Genomic DNA, 18,246 nt, shown 5'->3' with positions numbered 1-18,246 from the left:
AAGAACGGAGTAGTTGGTGTTATTAGACGTTGCGTACCTAAACATGAACAGAGATAGATCCTACAGAAGTGTCACTCCGAGGCCTACGGAGGACACCATGCGGGAGATAGAACTACACACAAGGTATTGCAATTAGGTTTCTATTGGCCCACTCTCTTCAAGGATGCCCGTAAGTTTGTCTTGTCTTGTGACGAAGCTCAAAGAATAGGTAATATCGGTAAACGTCAGGAAATGCCTATGAATTATTCACTTCTCATTGAACCATTTCATGTTTGGGGCTTTGATTATATGGGACCTTTTCCAAAATCCAACGGGTATACTCATATCCTAGTTGTTGTTGATTAAGTGACTAAGTGGGTAGAAGCTATCCTGACTAGTAGTGCTCATCACAACACCTCTATCGGGATGCATAAAGAAGTTATTTTCCCTAGATTTGGAGTCCCTAGATATCTAATGACTGATGGCGGTTCACATTTCATTCATGGTGATTTCCGTAAAACGCTTGCTAAGTATGATGTCAACCATAAAATTGCATCTCCCTATCATCCTCAGTCCAGTGGTCAAGTAGTGCTAAGCAATAGAGAGATTAAACTAATTCTGCAAAAGACTGTCAATAGGTCTAGAAAGAATTGGTCTAAGAAGCTTGACGATGCACTTTGGGCTTATAGAACTGACTATAAGAATCCCATGGGCATGTCTCCGTACAAAATGGTTTATGGCAAAGCATGTCATTTACCTCTTGAGCTAGAGCATAAGGCTTATTGGGCAATCAAAGAGCTCAACTTTGATTTCGAACTTGCTGGTGAGAAGAGCTAATTTGATATTAGCTTACTTGATGAATGGAGAGCTCAGGCATATGAAAATGCCAAGTTGTTCAAAGAAAAGTTTAAGAGGTGGCATGATAAAAGGATAAAAAAACGTGAGTTCAATGTAGGTGATTATGTCTTGCTATATAATTCTCGTTTAAGATTTTTAGCAGGCAAACTTCTCTCTAAATGGGAAGGTCCTTACATTGTTGAGGAAGTATATCGTTCCGGTGCCATCAAGATCAATAACACGGAAGGTAATTTTCCGAGAGTGGTCAATGGGAAAAGAATCAAGCATTATATCTCAGGTACTCCCATAAATGTTGAAAGCAATATTATCAATACCATAACTCCGGAGGAGTACATAAGGGATATTTATCAGCCTGTTTCAGACTCCGAAAACGAAGAGGTATGTGATTCGGTAAGTAAACCGACTCCAAAACTTTTCCAGTAGGAATTTTTCTCCGTTTGGAATTTTTAGAAAAATAGAAAAAATTAAATTAGTCCGAAAAGCGCACGAGGAGGCGACAAGCGTGCGAGGCGCGGGCCACCCCCTGGACGTGCATGGGGGGCTAGTGACTTCCTCGTGTGCCTCCCGGACTCCGTTTTCTTGCGGAGTACTCCTTCTGGTCGGGAAAAAATAATTATATATTCTTCCGAAAGGTCTAAGCCTCGTATCACGCAATTTTCCTCTATTTTTGTTTCGAGCCTGTTTCTGCCGCAATTTATAGCAAGATGTCATCTTAGGAATCTGTAGGGGAGAACGATCTCCCTCAAGTCTATGAAGAAGTAAATGCTGATCTGAAAAGAATGGAGGTCATGGAGGCCAAGGAAAGGCTACGTGAAGAAACTAAGGGCAAAATTAAGGAGAAGAATCCGGCGTTGGACGAAGGGTAATCTCTGCTCAATAAGGAAGAAGCTAAGGAAGAGGATTTTCTTCAACCCTACCTCCACCTTTTACCTCCATCCTTGATCGAGCTCTTGAGGATATGTGAAATAACACGTGTTCATAATACTTATCTCACTCGTGAAGTTGTTTTGCTGGAGAAACATATCACATAGCTCTAAGGTATAAATCAAAGATTGATGGCCCTCTTGGAATCAAAAAACAAGAAAGCTCCACCACCATCACCATCGAAGGAAGACAACTAAGCATGTGTATGGGCAATCCCCTTGGCTTGTGCCAAGCTTGGGGGAGTTGCCCCGATATCATATCACCATCACATATTTTGCCTTTACCTTTTCTTAGTTCGATTCTTTTTGGTTTTATCTTTCTCTAGTAGAATAAAAGTCCTTAGTGTTCTAGACTTGAGTTTTGCTTTGTGTCACCCCAGATATATTCGAGTTCGTGAGTCATATAATAAATAGTGTTTTAGTTAAGGGCCTTCCTTCATGCCATGATCAAGAGAATGATAAAAGAACAAAAGCATGAAAGATCATGTAATGATCTTATGGGAAGTGATGGCTTCACATATAAAAAGAATGTTGGTTGAAACTTGTTGAGGGTGGACAAACGTAGACCTTGGTCATTGTTGCAATTAGTAGGAAGTAATAAAGAAGGAGATGTTCACATATAAATATATCATCTTTGACACCATCTATGATTGTGAACACTCACTAAACTATTACATGATTGGAAGTAGATGTTGGACAAGGAAGACAACATAATGAATTATGTTTGCTTGGTTCCGAACAATGATTATATGACTAGAGATCCCTTAGCATGTGACGATTGCTTCCACCTCATATCAGCCAAAACTTCTGCACTAAGTAGAGATACTACTTGCGCATCCATAACCTTCAACCCAGTTTTGCCATGAGTGTCCACCATACCTACCTATGGATTGAATAACATCCCTCAAGTAAGTTATCATTGGTGCAAGCAATAAAAATTGCTCCCTAAATATGTATGACCTTTTACTGTGTAGAAAATAAGGTTAGTACAAACCTGTGACGAGGAAGACATAAAAGCGACAGACTGCATAATAAATTTCTTTATTGGAGGAGGCAATATAAAGTGACGTTCCTTCACACTAAGAGGACACACATCCAAACCTCAAAAGCGCATGACAACCTGTGCTTCCCTCTGAGAAGGGCCTATCTTGTACCTTTACTTTTTTCCCTTGAAAGAGTCATGGTGATCTACACCAATTCCTTATCTCGCCTTTATCTTGGCTAACGTCATATGCTAGGGAAAGATCTATATTCATATGTCAACTTGGAAGTAAGTATTCATGAATTATTATTGTTGACATTACCCTTGAGGTAAGCAGTTGCGAGACGAAACTATAAGCTCCTATCTTCCTCTTTGTCCGACTGAAACTTTGATCTCATGAGTACCATGTGAGTTGTAGCAATTGTAAAAGACGAAAGGATGATTGAGTATGTGGATTTGCTTTACAAGCTCTTACTTGACTCTTTCCGATGTTATGATAAATTGCAATTGCTCCAATGACTATAGGCTATTGGTTGTTAATTCTCAATAAGGTTCTTGATCCATACTTTACTTTGTGAAGGAATTATCACTTTAGCATAAGAGATGATATGATGATATTGTTGTTCTAACTATGATCATGATACATGCATGTCCGTATTGGGCATGTTTATTGATCTCGGCTTTCGCTTGAGGACAAGCGAGGTCTAAGCTTGGGGGAGTTGATACGTTCATTTTGCATCATGCTTTCATGTTGATATTTATCGCTTTATGGGTTGTTATTACACTTCACGGTACAATACTTATGCCTTTTCTCTCTTATTTTACAAGGTTTACATGAAGAGGGAGAATGTCGGCAGCTGGAATTCTGGCCTAAAAGAGGAGCAAGTTTGATATACCTATTCTGCGCAACTTCCAAAGCCGTGAAAATCAACGAGGATTTATTTTGGAATTTATAAAAAATACTTGGTCGAAGAAGTACCACATGGGAGACAGCAGGAGGCCACTAGTGTGCTAGGCGCGGCTTACCAACCTGGCCGCGCCTAGGGGGCTTATGGGCTCCCTGTTGGCCCTCTAGCTCCCATCTATTGCTATAAGCAGGGTTTCGTTCCAGAAAAAATCAAGAGGAGGCTTTCGGGAGGAATCGCTGCCGCCATGAGGCGCAACTTGAGCAGAACCAATCTAGAGCTCCGGCAGGTTCGTCCTGCTGGGGAAACATCACTACCGGAGGGTGAAATCGTCGCCATCGTCATCACCAACACTCCTCTCGTCGGAGGGGACTGATCACCATCAACATCTTGATCAGCACCATCTCATCTCCCAACCCTAGTTCATCTCTTGTAACCAATCTCCGTCTCGCGACTCCAATTGGTACTTGTAAGGTTGCTAGTAGTGTTAATTACTCTTTGTAGTTGATGCTAGTTGGATTACTTGGTGCAAGATTATATGTTCAGATCCTTGATGCTATTCAGTACCTCTCTGGTCATGAATATTATTATGCTTTGTGAGTAGTCACTTTTGTTCCTGAAGACATGGGATAAGTCATGCTATAAGTAGTCATGTGAATTTGGTATTCGTTCGATATTTTGATGTGTTGTATGTTGTTTTTCCTCTAGTGGTGTTATGTGAACATTGACTACATAACACTTCACCATTATTTGGGCCTAGAGGAAGGCATTGGGAAGTAGTAAGTAGATATGGGTTGCTAGAGTGACAGAAGCTTAAACCCTAGTTTATGCGTTGCTTCGCAAGGGGCTGATTGGGATCCACTAGTTTAATGCTATGGTTAGGCTTTGTCTTAATTCTTCTTTCGTAGTTGCGGATGCTTGCGAGAGGGGTTAATCGTAAGTGGGAGGTTTTTCCAAGTAAGGGCAGCACCCAAGCACCGGTCCACCCACATATCAAACTATCAAAGTAGCGAACGCGAATCATATGAACATGATGAAAACTAGCTTGATAGAAATTCCCATGTGTCCTCGGGAGTGTTTTACTTCCTATAAGAGTTTGTCCAGGCTTGTCCTTTCCTACAAAAGGGCTTGGGCCACTTTGCTGCACCGTTGTTACTTTTGTTACTTGCTACGTGCTACGAATCATCTTACCACACAACTTTCTATTACCGACAATTTAAGTGCTTGCACAGATTACCTTGTTGAAAACCAATTGTCAGATCCTTCTGCTCCTCGTTGGGATCGACACTCTTACTTAACGAAAGGACTACGATAGATCCCCTACACTTGTGGGTTATCACTCCGCAACAAGGTTTGAGTGCTTTCTTCTACGAGGGACAAGGCCCTCGCCAGCTTGGAGTACGCCGAAGCCGCTGCTACCGACAAGGCCACCTATCTCCGGAGCGCCAATGCCTCCCTGGACGCCCTGCGGGCTAAGTTGGCCTCCACGGAGGAGGCTCTCAAGGAGGGATAGGCACGGGAGGAGGATCTGGTTCGGAAACTCCAGGTCTCGGCGGAACAGCTTAATGCCGCTTGTGTCGACCATGGCAAGTATGTGCAGGTCGTCAAGTTGTGGACAGGGTGCCTTGTTAATGCCGCGTCTTACATCGCTGATCAGCTGGTCACCATGGACCTTGAATTCCCAGCTATGCTCCTTCTCCGGAGGCTTCTTCCGAGCGTCAACTTGGCCTTGTTCTTCGAGAGCCTGACCGACACCCTGAAGCGTCTTCAGGCCGAAGAGACGACGCGGTTGGCGGGCGAGGCCCGGTGGCTGTGCCGGAACATCCTCCTCAAAGTTCTTACCAAGCTGGCGTACAGGAACCCCGATTTGGATCTCTCCATGGTACGCCTGCCGAAGGAAGTGGACCCCAAGCCCTTTGAAGAGAAGGTCATGCCTATCGTTGAACGGATAGACAATGTAAAAAGGGTGCAAGGTCCACGTCGGGACTAGCCTCCATGCACTTTGTTATTGTAATCTATGCTTTGAACATAATCTTTGCTATTTGTAGTATACTCCGTACACCGTTTGGGGGAGTAGTGCTGCCTTCCCTCTATCGCCCCTTTCCCTCTTTCCTATGATACTTTGCCGGGGCCCATCACTGCTGGCAGGATATTTAACTCCCTTTCGGGCCTCGTTGTGGGCCGCCGAGCATGCTTTTTACAAAAGAGGTGTGCTGGAAAAGCCACCTTGATTGTTGAGCGCGCTTCATGGCGACTTTTTGGGAGGCTAGTGACAGCGATCCCCCGTCGCCCAAGTTTTTCTGTTTGAGAGAAAGTGAGGGCATCTTAGAGAGGGGAGGAATGTACTCACCCAACGGCTTACCCATCAACTTACTCAAAGTGTCCGCAACTTTCCTGCCGGCTGTGTTTACTTCTTTCGGCTTTGAGTGTATTATATTGGCACTTGTTGATCCTATGGACGTCCCCACTATCTTCTATGGGCGTCCCCACTATCTTCTCCCCGACAAACTTGTGTGCAGGGGTTATACCTGTCTTGCGAAGGAAATAATAGAGGGGAAAATATCTGTCAGGCCTATGGTCCCCTTGTTAGCTCATGTGCTTCACAAAATCATGGATGCATGCATGTTTTCTATCACGAGGATATATATGATGATGCGGAACGCTGTGCTTTATTTGACTGCGCTCAGGGTCTTCGCCTGGATTTGTACAAAGGATTACATTTAACTTCGACAAGACTTGTACGAAAGGTGGTCGCCGATCAGCCCGGCAACCTCTCCCTACGGGTAGAACTTTCGAAAATGCTCTATGTTCCAGGAATTGCTCACCGGTAAGCCATCTTCGGTCTCTAGGCGGATAGCGCCGGGCGTGGTGACTCGCACTACCCTATATGGGCCTTCCCACTTCGGCGTCAACTTGTTTGTATTCTAGGCCGACTGAACGTGCCTAAGAAGAAGGTCGCCTTCCTCGAAACTTCTGGGCCGTACCTTGCGGCTATGATAGCGGCGCAATGCTTGCTGGTAGCGAGAGGCTCGCACAGCCGCCTGAATCCGGGTCTCCTCGAGGAGCACTACGTCATCTGGACGCAATTTCTCTTGCTCTAGCTCATCATAAGCGAGCACCCGAGGTGACCCATAAGTTAGTTCCGTGGGAAGAACTGCTTCTGCCCCATAGACCAGGGAGAAGGGTGTCTAGCCGGTGGCTCAATTTGGTGTCGTTCTGATCGAAGGAAGAACCACCGGCAGTTCATCAATCCAGTGCCTTCCATGCTCGTGTAGCTTGTCGAAAGTTCTACTTTTTAGCCCGCGTAGTACCTCGGCATTTGCTCTTTCGGCTCGACCATTGCTCCTTGGGGAGCGACGAAAGCGAAGCATATTTTGCTGTAGAGGTCTTGGGCGTATTGCATGAAGATGCGGCTCATGAACTGGGTGCCATTGTCGCTGATGACCCTGTTAGGGACACCAAAGCGACAGAGTATCCCCTTGAAGAACTTGACAGCTGACTGCGCTATTACCCTTCTCACTGGCTCCACTTCTGGCCACTTTGTGAACTTGTCGATTGTGACATACAAGTACTAAAAGCCCCCGGCAGCATGGGGGAAGGGCCCGAGGATATCGACCCCCCAGACGGAGAATGGCCACGAGACAGGGATTGTTTGGAGAGCTTAGGCTGGCTGATGACGCTTTCTTGAATGTAACTGGCACGCTTCACACATTGTTACTAGTGCATTTGCATCCTGGAGGGCTGCAGGCCAGAAGAAACCTTGTCAGAACTCCTTGTCGGCAAGGGCCTCGACCCTATGTGTGATCCACATATCCCTCCGTTAATTTCGGCTGACAGCTCCAGTCCTTCCTCCTGGGGTGTGCACTTTAGCTTCACACCGTTCGGTCGTCTCTTGTAGAGGGAATCATCCATGAATTGGTAAATGCTTGACTGGCGAGCGACTTTTTCTACTTCTTCGGGTTGCTCTAGAAATTCCCAAATTTGGAGGTATCGGACTATGTGTTGTGCCCATGCCAGAGCGCGTGGCTGGACGGCGAGGAGCAATGGTGCTAGCAGTCCCTGGCAACGACACTAGAAAAATGCTCCCAGTTGCTGAACAATTAGCAATTGGCCTGCAATGGCCCACCAGCGCGTGGGTTCGAGACAGTTTTCGAGGGTAGAGTATTCAACCCAAATTTGTTAGTTCAACCGACACGAAGTGAAAGGATACTCTCAAGTAATAACAGCAGAATGTGTCAGATTCAACCACACCTGAAAGATTAGTATGTGCAAGCAAAGTGTCAGTAGAAAAGTAGTATGATAACAATGGTGCCAGAAACGATCTGGTGGTAAGGAAGACTATTCCTAACTGTTGTATCAATGGTGCCAGAAGTTGACCATGGACGGTAAATATTCTTTTCCCGACAACGGTGCGAGAAAAATTATTGTAGCAGGCAGTAGCAATGTAACGAGTATCAGCAGTGGCAAGGAATAGCAGTAGTGACAACAGTAGCAAGTAGCAACAGTAGCAAGTAACAACAGTAGCAAGTAGTAGCAGAGCAAAAGAAGTAACAGCAGCAGCAACAGTCGTAACAATAGGAGAGAAAAACAAGTAACAACAGCAGTGGGACAAACTCGTAGGCAATGGGTCGGTGATTCGTTTGGATGACATTCATCATGCAACAGTTATAACACGGAGAGATATGTGGCTAGCTCCCGTTCGTGAATGTGATGTAGGGATCCATTCCGTGTGTCGTCATACGTGCATAGGGAAAAGAACTTGCATGACATCTATTGTCCATCCCTCCCATGGCAGCGGGGTCCGAAAGGATACTACGGGATATTAAGGTTCTCCTTTTAATAAAGAACCGGAACAACGCAATAGCACTTGGTGAACAAATGAACTCCTCAAACTATGGTCATCACCGGGAGTGGTTCTGGTTATTGTCACTCCGGGTTTGTCGGGTCATAACACAAAGTAGGTAACTACAACTTGCTAGATCAGATCTAAAACACACATATACTGGTGACAACATAATAATTTCAGATCTGAAATCATGGCACTCGGGCCCTAGTGACAAGCATTCAGCATGGCAAAGTAGTAGCAACATCAATCTTAAAACATAGTGGATACTTGGGATCTATCCCCGTCAAAACTAACTCGATTACATGATAGATCTCATCCTACTCATCACCGCCCAGCGAGCCTATGAATAGATTACTCACAAACGATGAAGAGCTTCATGGAATTGGAGATGGAAGAAGGTTGATGATGACGATGGCAACGATTTCCCCTCTTCGGAGCCCAAAACAGACTCCAGATCTGCCCTCCAAATGAAGAACATGATGTGGCGGTGCCTCCGTATCGCAAACGCGATGAAATCTTCTCTTCTGATGTTTTTCGGGACGAAAGTGAATTTATAGAGCTGGAGTTGGAGGCGGCAGATCCACGTGGCCCCCACATGCTTGGTTGCCGCGGCCGGGGGGCGCGCGACAACAGGGCTTGTGGCCCACTGCCCCATCCCCTCTGGTGGATCATTGCGCAGGTATTTTTCATATTTTCCAGAAATATTCTCCGTAAATTTTTAGGACGTTCCAAGAACTTTCATTTCTCCACAAAAACAACACCATGGCAATTGTGCTGAAAACAGCGTCACTCCGGGTTAGTTCCATTCAAATCAGGCAAATTAGAGTCCAAAACAAGGGCAAAAGAGTTTGGAAAAGTAGATACGATGGAGATGTATCAACTCCCCCAAGCTTAAAACCTTGCTTGTCCTCAAGCAACGCAATTGAAAAGCTGAGAGAGAAAGAAAAACTTTGACAAACCCTGTTTGATCTTGTTGTTGCAACTATGTCTAACTCATAACCAGAATGTCAGCAAGATCACAAGTTAACCACATAAGCAAGTGACTCAAAGGTCTCACAGTAAACTAATATCAATGGCATAATCAACTAGCGAGCAAATAATAATGAGTTTCAGATACCAACAATTCACTCAAAACAAGCATGAAGCAATATGAAGAGGTGGTATCTCGCTAGCTCTTTATGAGACAGCAAAACATAAATGCAGAGCACTTTCAAAGATCAAGGGCTGACTAAACTTTGTAATTCATAGCAACGAAGATCCAGTCATAGTCATACTCAATATCAATCAAAAGCAAAGCATAAAATTGACAGAGGTGCTCTCTAATGAGTGCCTATAAAAGAAGAGGATGACTCAACAGGAAAATAAATAGACAGGCCCTTCGCAGAGGGAAGCATTGATTTGCAGAGGTGCCAGAGCTCAAGCTTTGAAAACGGAGATAATAACTTTGGGTGGCATGCTTTCAATGTCAATGCAATGACCAAGAGTTCTCAATATCTTCCATGCTATTCATGCTATAGGCGGTTCCCAAACAGAAAAGTAAAGTTTTAACTCCCCCACCACCAATCAATCTCAATCCACGGCTAGCCGAATCCTCGGGTACCGTCCATACTAACATCAATCCGGGGGGAATATTGTTTTACAGTTATGTTTTCGATTTAAGCGTGGAACTGGGCATTCCAATTACCGGCCCCTTTCTCGTGAATGACAGTGAATAAACACATGTCGAGGATAACACGCCTAACATGGAAGATACCAATAGTCCCCTGTCACCACATGAGCGGTTCGGGCATGCAAAACAGATTATTTCTTGAAGGTTTAGAGGATGGCACATGCAAATTTACTTGGAACGGCAGGTAAATACCGCAAATAGGTAGGTATGGTGGACTCTCATGGAAAAACTTTTGGGTTTATGGAAATGGATGCACAAGCAGTATTCCGCTTAGTACAAGTGAAGGCTAGCAAAAGACTGGGAAGCACCAACTAGAGAGCGACAACAGTCGTCAAGATGGAATGAGTTTGACTAACATGGAGTGCAAGCATCAACATGATATAAATCACCAGGAACACGAACATCATAGAGGCTATGTTGATTTTTTTTCAACTACATGCATGAACATGCGCCAAGTCAAGCCACTTCAATCATTCAAAGGAGAATACCATCCTATCATACTACATCATAGTCATATCAAAATCTATGTTGGCATTCAAGATAAACCATTATTAGCTCTTAGCTAATTGAGCATGGCATCAGAAACTATGATATCTATGTTGTCATTGCAAACATTGTTCTCTCACAACAAAGCTCAATCTGGGATGACAAGCTAGTCATATTTACAAAAACAAAATAGATAGAGTTCATACCAGCTTTTCCAGTCTCAGTCACTTCATCATATATCATCATTATTGCCTTTCACTTGCACGGTCGAACGATGTGAACAATAATAAGGGTGCTCATGCACTGGACTAAGCTGAATCTGCAGGCAAACACAAAGGAGAAGACAAAGTAATATGGCTCTTTGAAAGCTAAACAGGTATGCATGCAAAAGGCACTAAACATTGTAACCAATATCTTCTACCTTGACCCAGAGAAAAAGAAAACTATTTACACGGGAAAGCTCGCAACAAGCAAAAAGAAGAATGGAAAATCTTTTTGGGTTTTCTCAAAAGGACACAAAACAAGAAAACAAGAAAACGAAAATAAACTAGCATGGATAATATAGTGGCAAAGTGTAAACACCGGCTAACAAGGTGAAAGCATAAGCAAGAATGTAAAGTCGGTGAGAACACGTACTCCTCCAAGCTTAGGATTTTGGCCTAGCTTGGTCAACTCCCAAGGATGGTCCTGGCGAAATCCAAAATCACAATAGGGGTTATACGGGAGCGCTGCAGCCACTGCCTGAATAGCTGCCTCACGGAGACAAGCAGTCATCGCCTACCTCTCATACTCCTCTACCTCTCCTATGGTTATGTAGTATCTCCATTTTACCTGAAAGTCAAAGAAAGCAGGAGCAGGAAGGGTAATATGGAAGACACGTTGTCGGTTAAATATCAATCGATATAGGAGGGATTCATCATCCCTCTCAAGGAACTGGTAGTGTGTCATAGAGACGCGGTCAAGGAAAGCTGTATGGAGCGGGGGATCTCCTGCGTGGATGGGTACTCCAAGAAAATTTGCTATGCAAGTGGCACAGATGCCGCCAAAGAAATCCCCCTCAATAGCGTTCTTATTCAGCCTCCTTGCTATAATAGCTCCCATGTTGAAGCTTTTGTCACCCGTAACTGCGCTCTTAAGGATACTAAGGTCGGATGCGCATAGGTGACAATGTTCAACCTTACAGTTAATGCATCTACGTATGAAGAGGGCAAAGTAGTGCAAGGCAGGGAAATGAATGCTTCCTATGGTAGCTTGCGTGATGTCTCTAGTTTCTCCAACAGTTATACTAGAGGCAAAATCTCTAACCGAAGATTTAGCAGGATCTTTAAGATTACCCCCATTGGGTATTTTGCAAATCCAATTGAAATCCTCCAAATCCATGGCGTAGGATTTATCATACAGATCAAACAGTATGGATGAGTAACGGTCAACTGAAAATTTAAATCTACGCATGAAAGAGGCAATGAGCATAGCATAATGTTCACATTTATCTGAGAGGAATTCTTCTAACCTGGCATTGCGGACAAGTGTATCAAACTGATCCTTGAAGCCTGCTTCGATCATGAACTCATCGGAAGGCCATTCACATGGTTGTACTGGTTCGTCCCTTAGTTGATAAGGTTCCGGCTCCCGAATAGAAAGACGGGGACCCTTCTTACTTGAGGAACCACCATGAAACTTCCTCCTGAACACAATTTCTTTTTGTTGAAATTTTTGAAGTTCAAGATAGAAGTGAATAAAGACCAACCACACCTTGTAGTAACTACTCCTAGTAGTGCCTAGAGACCGTATCACGCGCTAAAACTACTTGGGACAAGCTAAAATCAACATTTCAAGCTCAAGAATAGGGTCACCAAGGTAGCAAGAATACGCGAAGGATAAAGCACTAGAGCAAAAACTAATTGGACCAATGGAGGAGTCACTTACCAAGGAGTAATTTCCCCAAAACGGTTCGGAGAATGGTGCTTTGAGCAAGGAGATCGAAAATCACAGCCAAACGAGCAAGAACACGGGTTTGAGTTGCGAAACGATTTTTTCTGGAGGTATAGGAAGAGGATGGGAGCTGAAATGAGAAGAGGGGGTCCCTGTGGGCCCCACAAGCTTGCTTGCCACGGCCAGGGGGGTGTCCGCGGTGACAGGGCTTGTGGCCCACTGGGGTGGACCCCAGGCCAGCTCTCAGTCCCAGTATTTTTCAAATATTCCAGAAAAAATCATACTAGATTTTGAGGACCATCGGAGAACTTTTATTTTCGGGCTACATTTCTCCGGGACGCTAAAACAAAAAATAGGGAGAAATAAACTAAATCTATCATTTTTCTTCTAAGCAACAGAAAGTGAAAGCTTAAAACAGAGGTATGTGACTCTTTGATTCATCCATTTCTTGGTCATCGAAAGAAATTCGTCAATGGGGTTGATCAAATCCTCATCACAAAACCTCCTCGAATCGCAAAAGAGAACGGAGAATTTTCGAATAGCCACTAAGTCACCTCAATGGGGATATGTATCTCCCCAACAAGCAAATCATACTTCATCTTGACACGAGGAATAGGGCATTCAAAGCTCCCAATAAGAATAGCATTGATGCAATGTACTTGATATTGTTTCTTCGGAAAGTGCACTGTATGCTTATTACCGTTGACATGGAAAGTGACATTGCCTTTGTTGCAATCTATAACTGCCCCTGCAGTGTTTAAAAAGGGTCTTCCGAGGATGAGAGCCATGGCATCATCCTCAGGAATATCCAAGATAACAAAGTTTGTTAAGATAGTGGTTTTAGCAACCACAACAGGCACATCCTCGCAAATGCCGACAAGGAAAGGAGTTGATTTGTCAGCCATTTGCAGAGAAATTTCAGTGGGTGTCAACTTATCCAGTTCAAGTCTACGATAAAGAGAGCGAGGCATAACACTAACTCCGGCTCCAAGGTCACATAAGGCAGTTCTTACGTAGTTTCCTTTAATGGAGCAAGGTATAGTGGGCACTCCGGGATCACTAAGTTTCTTAGGAGTTCCACCTTTGAAAGTGAAATTGGCAAGCATGCTGGAGATCTCAAGATCTGGTATCTTCCGTTTATTGGTCACGAGATCTTTCATGTACTTGGCATACGGAGACATTTTGAGCATACCAACTAACCACATCTGCAGAAAGATGGGTCTTATCATTTCAATAAAGCGCTCAAATCCTCTTCATCCTTTTTCTTGGATGGCTTAGGAGGAAAGGGCATAGGTCTCTGAACCCATGGCTCTCTTTCTTTACCATGCTTCCTAGCAGTGAAGTCATTCTTATCTTATCTCTTAGGTTGTGGGTTATCAGGATTAACCGTAGGTTCAATCTCCACATCCTTATCATTGCTAGGTTGAGCATTATAATGAACATCGCTGTCCATATTGTCACCAGGTTCATGTTCATCACCAGATTGTGTTTCTGCATCAGACGCAGAAATATCATTTGGTTCTTCAGGTGTGGCAGTATTTGGTGAATTGACATGTAGGTTTCTATCATCCTTCTTCTTCTCCTTAGGATGACTGGGTGTATCAGCATTAATTCCTTGAGAATCTTGATCAATTCTCTTAGGATGGCCTTCAGGATACAAAGGTTCCTGAGTCATTTTGCCTCCTCTAGTAATGACTTTGACAGAGTTGTCATTTAATTCATTGAGCAGGTCATTCTGAGCTTTAAGTACTTGTTCTACCTGAGTAGTAATCATAGAGGCATGTTTACTCAGAAGCTTCAGATCATTGACATTTCTGTCTACACAAGCACTTAAATGACTAAGAATACGAGTACTTTGTTCCAAATGTCTGCTAACATAATGATTGAAACTCTGTTGTTTGGCAACAAAGTTGTCAAATTCATGAAAGCATAGGCTAGCAGGTTTATCAAAAGGAATATCACTCTCATCAAACCTACGCAGAGAATTTACTTCTACTACCTGTATCGGGTTATCGAGACCATGGATCTCCTCGATAGGTGGTAGATTTTTGACATCTTCAGATCTGATGCCTTTCTCTTGCACAGATTTATTGGCTTCTTGCATATCTTCGGGACTGAGGAATAGAATACCTCTTTTCTTCGGAGTTGGCTTAGGAGGTGGTTCGGGAATAGTCCAAGCATTATCGTTGATCAAGATATTATTCAGTAGAGTCTCAGCTTGTTCTATGGTTCGTTCCCTAAAAACACAACCGGCACAACTATCTAGGTGGTCTCTAGAAGCATCGGTAAGTCCATTATAGAAGATATCAAGTATCTCGTTCTTCTTAAGAGGGTGATCAGGCAAAGCATTCTGTAGCTAGATGAGCCTCCCCCAAGCTTGTGGGAGACTCTCTTCTTTGAGTTGACTAATGTTATATATTTCCTGCAAGTCAGCTTGCTTCTTATGGGCTGGGAAATATTTCTCGCAGAAGTAATAGACCATATCCTGGGGACTACTCACACATCCAGGAGCAAGAGAAGTGAACCATGCTTTAGCGTCATCCTTTAGAGAGAAAGGGAACAGCTTAAGGATATAGTACTAGCGGAGTTTCTCCTCACTAGTGAAAACGGTGGCTATATCGTGTAGTTTGGTGAGCTCGGCTACGACCTTCTCAGACTCATAACCGTGGAAAGGATCAGATTCGACTAGAGAGATTATGTCAGGGTTGACAGAGAATTCATAATCCTCATCGGTGATAAAGATGGGTGAAGTGGCAAACTTCGGGTCGTATTTCATCCTAGCTTTCAGAGATTTTTCCTTCCACTTGAGAAGTAATTTCTCAGCGTCATAGGCATCCTTACACGCATGAAAATCCTCAGCTATCTCTCCCTCCATAACATAACACTCAGGTATATCAGGCAATTCATATCTAGGAGAGCTAGATCTAGCAGGAGCAAAAGCAGGTTCTATCTCAATAGTATCGGCATTTTCAGAAGTATTGGCAGTAACTCTAGCAATATGAGCATCAAGGAATACCCCTAGTGGCACATCAGGCAATGTAGTATCTCTAGCAGTATCAAGCATAGCATCTCTAGCAGTATAAGGCATAGCATCTCTAGCAGTATCAGGCATAGTATCATCAAGCATAGTAGCATCATAAGCATCGTCAAGCACAGGCGACATATCAAGATTTCTAGCAGGAGGTGATGTCGCAAACTTACTCATAACTGAAAGGTGAATCAAGTGCATAGCTAGATGGTAGTTCCTTACCTCCCCTCGTAGTTGAGGGCAAGACTTTGGATTTTGGATCTTTCAGATTCTTCATAGTGATCAGCAGATATAAATCCCAAGTGACTTAGAGAATATAGCAATCCCTTCCCCGGCAACGGCGCCAGAAAAAATGCTGCTAGCAGTCCCCGGCAACAACACTAGAAAAATGTTGTTGACGTGTTCCTGACTTGATGCCTCCACGGCAACGGAGCCAGAACTGCTCCCAGTTGCTCAACAATTAGTAATTGTCTTGCAATGGCCCACCAGCGCGTGGGTTCGCGGCAGTTTTCGAGGGTAGAGTATTCAACCCAAATTTGTTGGTTCGACCGACAGGAAGTGAAAAGATACTCTCAAGTATTAGCAGCTGAATGTTTCAGATTCAACCACACCTGAAAGATTAGTATCTGCCAGCAAAGTATCAGTAGCAAAGTAGTATGATAACAATGGTGCCAGAAACGATCTGGCGACAAGGTAGACTATTCCTAACAGTTGTATCAATGGCGCCAGAAGTTGACCGTGGACGGGAAATATTCTTTCCCGACAACGGTGCGAGAAAAAGTATTATAGCAAGTAGCAGCAGTGTAACGAGTATCAGAAGTGGCAAGGAACATCAGTAGTGACAGCAGTAGCAAGTAGAAACAGTAGCAAGTAACAGCAGTAGCAAGTAGCAGCAGAGAAAAGCAAGTAATAGCAGCAGCAACAGTAGTAACAGCAGCAGAGCAACACAAGTAACAGCAGCAGTGGGACAAACTCATAGGCAATGGGTCGGTGATTCGTTTGGATGACATTCATCATGCAACAAATATAACACGGAGAGATATGTGGCTAGCTCGCGTTCGTCAATGTGATGTAGGCATGCATTCCGTGTGTCGTCATACGTGCTTAGGGAAAAGAACTTGCATGACATCTATTGTCCATTCCTCCCGTGGCAGTGGGTCCAAAAGGATACTACGGGATATTAAGGTTCTCCTTTTAATAAAGAACCAGAACAACGCATTAGCACTTGGTGAACACATGAACTCCTCAAACTATGGTCATTACAGGGAGTGGTTTCGGTTATTGTCACTCCGGGGTTGCCGGGTCATAACACATAGTAGGTAACTACAACTTGCAAGATCAGATCTAAGACACACATATATTGGTGACAATATAATAATTTCAGATCTGAAATTATGGCACTCGGGCCCTAGTGACAAGCATTAAGCATGGCAAAGTAGTAGCAACATCAATCTCAGAACATTGTGGATACTAGGGATCAATCCTCGTCAAAACTAACTTGATTACATGATAGATATCATCCTACTCATCACTGCCCAGCGAGCCTACGAATAGATTACTCACAGACGATGAATAGCTTCATGGAATTGGAGAGGGAAGAAGGTTGATGATGACGACGGTGACGATTTCCCCTCTCCGGAGCCCAAAACGGACTCCAGATATGCCCTCCAAATGAAGAACAGGATGTGGCGGCGCCTCCCTATCACAAACGCGTTGAAATCTTCTGCTGTGATTTTTTTCGGGACGAAAGTGAATTTATAGAGCTGGAGTTGGGGGCAGCAGACCCACGTGGGCCCCACCAGCTTGGTTGCCGCGGCGAAGGGGGTGGGCCGCGGCAACAGGGCTTGTGGCCAAGTGGCCCATCCCCTCCGGTGGATCTTTGCGCAGGTATTTTTCATATTTTCCAGAAATACTCTCCGTAAATTATTAGAACGTTCCGAGAACTTTCATTTCTGCACAAAAACAACACCATGGCAATTCTGCTGAAAACAACGTCAGTCCGGGTTAGTTCCATTCAAATCATGCAAATTAGAGTCCAAAACAAGGGCAAAAGAATTTGGAAAAGTAGATACGATTTAGACGTATCAAATGGCATGTCTTCTTCCGGGGTGGGATCCCCCCGGCAGGCTCTGCTTCTGGTCTGGCAGCTTCTTCCATTGCAAGGTCCTTACCGGGGTTCCTCGGTAGGTCTGCGAGGAGATACTTGCCGGAGTTGAGCTTATTCCTCTTGTCTGGCATGGTTGATGGTGCCCCGGAGGGTTGAGTCAGTCATAGCACGAAAGTCCCTGGCTCCACAGGGAGTTTAAGTTTTGCACGCTTCGACAGGTCATCTGTGATGGTGTTTTCGGCACGAGGTACGTGCTCCATCTGTAGACGTCAAAGCGCTCTTCCAACTTTCTGACTTCCTTCTCATAGGCTTCCATCAATGGGCTCTGATAATCCTTGCTGACTTGCCAGATGACTAGCTGCGAGTCGCCTTTGATGATGAGCTTTCGAATCCCAAGATCTGTTGTGATTTTGACCCCGGCAAGCAGTCCTTCATATTCTATGGTGTTGTTGGTTGACTTCTCTTGGGGAAAATACATTCGGACCATGTACTTGAGATGCTCCCCGGTAGGCGCGACCAGCAGCACGCCAG

Source organism: Hordeum vulgare, chromosome 4H, assembly GCF_904849725.1.
Source record: "Hordeum vulgare subsp. vulgare chromosome 4H, MorexV3_pseudomolecules_assembly, whole genome shotgun sequence".
Lineage (NCBI taxonomy): Eukaryota > Viridiplantae > Streptophyta > Magnoliopsida > Poales > Poaceae > Hordeum > Hordeum vulgare.
Note: the sequence above shows the minus strand (reverse complement) of the source record.